Raw genomic sequence first — 5,854 nt, forward strand, 5'->3', positions numbered from 1 at the left:
CCTGCACGCCCCCTACTGGGGATTGACCCCGCAACCTGGGCATGTGTTCTTGAACGGAATTGAACCCGGGACCCTTTAGTCCGCAGGCCGACACTCTATCCACTGAGCCAAACCAGCTGGGGCAATATCATCTTTTAAATGTACCCTTCTTTTCCTGTCACACACTCTAGTCACCAAAAGAAACATTATTTAAATTTTTCTAAGTTTCCACATGTACCTCAGCCAATCTGTCACAGTAAAGGGTAATACAGTATTACATGTGTGGGACTTATCTTTGTTTTATTGCTAATATTTATATCAGTAAGAGCTAAATCTTAATAAACTGATATCATCAATTTAGAAGGGTCTGGAAGGCTCAAATGTAAGTGGACTGAGACAGATCTTTCTTTGCTAAGACCCAGTTCCAATCCAGGAAAGTCTCTTCTCTCAATGCTCCCCACTCCACTCAACCTCTTCAAGATGCCCATAGTTACCTAGGCAGGTTTTTACCTTTGTTTATACCAAAATCTGTTGATACACTTACCTCTGTTTCACTCTGTGAGCCCATGGAAACAGAGAATATATTTAATTAATATGTTAGCACCCATAAGAGTTCCTGGAGAGTATTACAAGGTTAATAAAACCTTTTTTGAATGATTGAACGAAAGTGGGAATTAATGGTTTCCATCATGTTGCTGGTATTATCAAGTTGCAGATTTCTTGGGCAGGACTTTGGTGTTTAGGTTCTGTATGAGTTCGGAGTACAGCAGCATATCCTAAAGAATTAGAAAGTTCATACTTAATCTGCACTGCTAATGCAAAAATCAGTCTTTATTTGAAAATTCCCTATATGTCTTAGAAACATTACGATGCCTCCTGGCAAAACTTCCAATTATGTGTTCATAAATTTGTTTTTAACCTGTCAAGTACACATTGCTTCTCCTGTAACATACCTATTCTATTCTTAGTGAAATCACTGGATTCCAAATTGCAACAGCATGCTTTATTTCAGCAATCATTTAGCAGAGACAAATCCAATGCTCTATGGAAAGATGCTTATTATCTCCTGCGCCTCTGCCTCTAACTCATCGAAGCCCTTCTCCAGCATGTATGACTAAAGGATCTCCCTCCGCCCCCAACTGTTTTGCTCAACAAGCTGCTGTGGAAAGAACAGTGAACTGAGAGCTGCTAGTCCAGGGACTTGGTCCCAGGGACATTACCATCTTGGGGTAGTTAGACTTTGAATTCATACCTTAACTGCTGGGTCTCCATTTCCTCATATATAAAATGAGGAGGTTGCAGCAAATAACAATTAAGACAATAAATAAACGTTGTGTTTTCTTAGGCCTTTCCTATATACAAGGAACTGTGCTTTGTATTTTATATACATTATCTCATTTAATTTTAATCCTCCAAACAAGTATATAAGGTGTATCAGCCAGGGTCCAGCAGGAAACAGATGGTGCATATCAAATTGGGTAATTCGAAGAGTGCTTCATAAAAGGACTATGTTAAAAAGGTGTGAGCGAGCGTGGTGTTAGGAGACAACAAGGGGCAGTACATTAGTAATGGAGAGGAAAGTGGTTACCTGAACCCAGAGGGAGCTGTGGTGGGGTGCAGCCAGCCCATGGAGACCCTGGAATTAATACCTCACTCTACCCATTTAATGAAAACCTGACAGGAAGCAAGGACCAAGGTAGCATTCTGAAACCATCCAGACCAGCATCCAGGACCACAGAGCAGGATGGGAATAAGTGACGAGTGGATCTGGAAGAGCCAACAGAAGATACCCAGTTACATTAAGTATAGTTCTCCTAATTTTATACATGAGATTACCGAGGTTCAGAGAGGTGACGTGCCTGATTTAAGATTACACAATTGGCACAGGACAGGTCCAGGATTCAGCCCCTCTCTGTCGGAGTCCAGAGCCTGGGCTTCTGACTGACCAGAATCCCTTTTTGTCCGTCTGGGGTTAGAAACAGCCTCAGAAGTGATCCAATTTAACCCTCTCCCTTAGAGATGCTTGAAAGAGATGTCTTTCCTTTTAGGGCATGAGCCTTACAGAGACCTCAGCTAGTGGTCTGTGTGGTCCCTCTTCCTGTTCCTATGCTTACGGTTTACTATATATCCTGACATGTAATTTTGATTTCTAACCCTGATTGAGCCACTGGTAGGGACAGAGTTGTTAGACAGTCACAGGGAAAGAATAGCATTTTTTATTACCAAAAAAAAAATTGTCTTTTGACATGCTCTCTAAATTAAGCACAATTAATTTTTTTTTCTTTTCCAAAGAGTAACCTAGTGTGTAGTGTGGGGAGTGAACACTGAGTAAACTGATGATTGGATTTTCCTGTTTCATGTGCTAGAATTAAAACACAGCCCAAGACAATATTGTGTTTCAGTAGGCTGTGGAAGAAGTGAGCAGAATGCAAGATGTTTAAATGAAGTGAAACTAAACACTAGTATTAAACATATCCTTCAAAATCCTTGTGGGGGCCCTTAAGATAAGAAAAGGAAAGGAAATTCTCGTAGAGTTAGTCAGAGGCTGTTAATTATTCCTTGTGTGGGAATGAAATTTGTGTAAGAGGGAAGACTGTAGTAATTATCTAAGGTCTAGGGGTCCATCCCCAATCTGTCTGCTCCTCCGTCAAATAGAGATAAAAGTCCCACTCAGGACACTTAATAATGGAGAACTCTTCCCCTACAAGTACTTCCTGACCTACAAACAAGTTGTGGTCTCAGATAGTCTGTAACTCGGGTGTTGGGAATATGAAATAAATCTTTTACAAGCCCAGGCTGTTATAAACTGTAGCTCAGGGCTAGATCTGCCCTCGATGGCCATTTAATTCCAGAATCCAATTCAATGAGGCTTGCAAATGTACTTCCTGGTATGAAGCAAGAGGAGAAGTGACAATACTGGGAACTTGGCCCCACCCATCACAGGTCAGGTCCTGCACCTCGCCTGTTCTCACTGCCTCTCAGAGGTCACAACTCAGGCACCTTTAGGACCAAGGCCAGAATGGAGCTTCCTGTTCAGACAGGCGGGAGTGGTGACTTGGTCAGCTGTCTCTGTTAATATCAGGGCTTGAGAGGCTGTGGTGGGTCAACAGTGAGTGTTTGGCCCAGATATGCCTCACCTTGAACTCAAATGCCTTTTTTGTTTGTATTTTTATGCCCCAATAGGTGATTTATCCTTTATTCCACCTTTTAAGGTAGAATAGTTACATTTTTGTTTTGATTATTTGACAAACTTCCCAATTTTAGCAGAATGTCTGCCCATGAGTAAGAAGGCACTATGAGTTAAGAGAAGGGGCACTTTAATACCTTTTCAAAGACTATCTTCATGGCCTGAAAGAGCACTCTCAGGAGAAAAAGTTCAGTTTGGGGCTTGCTTTTAACTAGCTAGTTAGTCATAAGAAATCTCCAAAAACCCTGGGTATGGCACCTTTTCCAAGAAAAGTGATTTTCCTACCATTAAGTCCTTGCTAAGCAGCTTTTAGATTGTTGGATACTCAGCAGCAGCTTCACTGTGTCTTGGTAGTGAGTGAAAATGGGGTTAGGGTGGACTGAGGGGAAAGAAATCCCAGTGCCCCAAGGTAAACCAGTTGCTAAGAGATCCCTCTCCTCAAGGAAGCCCTGTGTGTGACAGTCTACTGCTTTATGAGAGATTGGAAGGTGAAAGGGGCTCGTATTTAGACCATCTAGAAATTTTTTAAAAAATGGTGAATTTACATCAAATTCACCTCCAAATTAGTTTTGACTTAACAGTTTTCCTAGTAATTTCCCCAAACTGGGGGACTTATAAGGGCATCTAAGAAACCTACCTTTTAGGATAGATGGGTATTGGTGGGGGGGAGTGGAGGAGGAGAAAGGTAAGAAGGGGGTAAAGTGAAAGAGAAAGGGGAAAACGGAAAGGAGAGAGAGAGAGAGAGAGAGAGAGAGAGACTGACTCTGTCAGTTAACTTTCATGAATCCACCCTCTCTGAGCTTCTGTTGTTGCTTTGTTTATGCAAAGTTAGCCTGGCTGAGACCGAGTGAAGGAACTCTGAGATCCATGCTGGAAAAAGGCAAAAATAATTTTTAAAGTGTAAATGAAACTCTCTCTCTCTCTCTCTCTCTCTCACACACACACACACACACCCCTTCGGGCCTTCGGGTCGGGGCAACCCCTGCCAGCAGACTTTGAAATGAAAACACGCCGAGGAGGGGCTGGTGGGGGTGCGGCAGCAGCGGGGGGCGCTGTCGGTGACTGAGGGAGCTCTGGTGAGTCTCAGGTTCGGATTAGTGACGACTCCCAAGTCACGCCGGCGGCTGGGGGTGGGGAAGTTGGCCCAGGTCTCTGAACTCCACGGAAGAGAGCGCAGCCTCCCCTGGCGCCGGGCGGAGCCGGGCGGACCCCGAGAGACCTCTGTCCCGGCCCGCGCGGGCCCCGAGCGCTGCCACCCCGCCCAGAGACGGAGTTTGTCAGCGATCATAAAATGGGAATTGATTATTCCAGCCACCATTGATTAGGGAAGAATGCTTACTGCAGCAGCGGGGGAAAGGTTAAGAGGAAATTGACCTTCTTCCTAGGTGACATAAAGTCATTAGGTAAATGAGATCTTCACGCCGGAGCTTTAAAAGGTCATGCTCCATTTTTACTTGTAGCCTGGAGAGTCGACCTGAAAAGCTTGGGCTCCGGGCAGGGACCCGCTCTTCTGGGCTGGCGGACCGACGGGGAGAGCGCGCTCGCGCGGCGCGGGACAGGAGCAAGGAGCAAGGGCGGGGGGTGGGCTATTGTCTCGGGAGGATCCCATTGGAATTGGCGGGGGTCTTGGGACCCCGAGCTCTGTACCTCCTGCCTGTCCCGTGTGCGTTCCTGTGTACACGTGTGCGCCTGTGTGTCCCCCTGCGGGTCTGCGCTTCGTGCCCGCGTCTCCTCGGTTCCAGCCGTCCGCCAGCAAGGGGGTGTCGGGCAAAGACGGACAATTACAACCCCTCACCCCACCGCTGCCGGCCTCGTCTCACCCAGAGTGACAGTGGTGTGTGTGTGTGTGTGTGTGTTAAAGGAGAGAGTCTGAGATGTATTTATGCACATATTTATCCCCCTAATTATAGGAATTAATCCTCTTACTTATGACTAAAAGGTAACGTCGAAGGACGTCCCTTTGATGTGGAAAAGCATCATTTGTGACTCACATTCATACTGATTAAGGAATAATTGTTCTCAAATGCTTTACTAGAGGAGAGTGTTTAATTGAGGGGCATTTGTAATTTTACGGCTTAGCACCAAATTGAACGTAATTAAAAACTCAGAAATTCCAACTGATTTTTCCAATTATTTTTATTGTCTGGGCTAATTGTTACACAAGAGTATCACTTCTCCCCAAAGGCATTTAAATAATTTTTAAAAGGCGGTTACCATACCTTTCCCAAACATTCGCCCAGCGGATTCGCCCAGCTCTCTGCAGGTACAGGACAGGCGAGGGACCTCCCTGCTCCCCTCCCTCGGTCCCGCCCGCGCCCCTCCCGCCCCAGCTGTAATTAAGCGCTCCCGCCCCCCGCCCCTTCCCCTAGTGACTGCAACACCTTGGGGTGTGAGGAAGTGATGGCGGCTCTCTCCTGCAGATCACCACGGCAGAACTGAAGTACCCGGAGAAGGTTGATGGATTTCTGGAAGTAACCCTTGCACATGGCGGAGAGATTTTTAAAAACTAAGTAAACACAGCTCTCTGGGGGCGATCCCTGGATGCCTCAGCCTTGAGTGTGAGGCAGGAGGGCGGTAACAGGCAAACAAGAACGGGGAGATGTTTATAAACGTGCACGCAAGGACATACAGATGCACACGGGAAACTTCCTTTGCTGCTTTTCTTCTTTCTTTCTTTTTTTTTTTTTT

The 5,854-nt window shown here is 45.6% G+C and overlaps 1 long non-coding RNA gene across 1 annotated transcript in view; it reads right to left on the bottom strand.

The window, feature by feature from the left end:
* Nucleotides 1-4,100: 4,100 nt before the first annotated feature.
* The window catches only part of LOC106728344, a 14,553-nt gene continuing 12,799 nt past the window's right edge, over nucleotides 4,101-5,854 (bottom strand). The window contains exon 3 of the long non-coding RNA XR_001364641.1: nucleotides 4,101-4,121. This is a non-coding gene — a long non-coding RNA (uncharacterized LOC106728344). The remainder of the gene's footprint in view (nucleotides 4,122-5,854) is intronic.

Source organism: Myotis brandtii, unplaced genomic scaffold (assembly GCF_000412655.1).
Source record: "Myotis brandtii unplaced genomic scaffold, ASM41265v1 scaffold596, whole genome shotgun sequence".
NCBI classification, from domain to species: domain Eukaryota; kingdom Metazoa; phylum Chordata; class Mammalia; order Chiroptera; family Vespertilionidae; genus Myotis; species Myotis brandtii.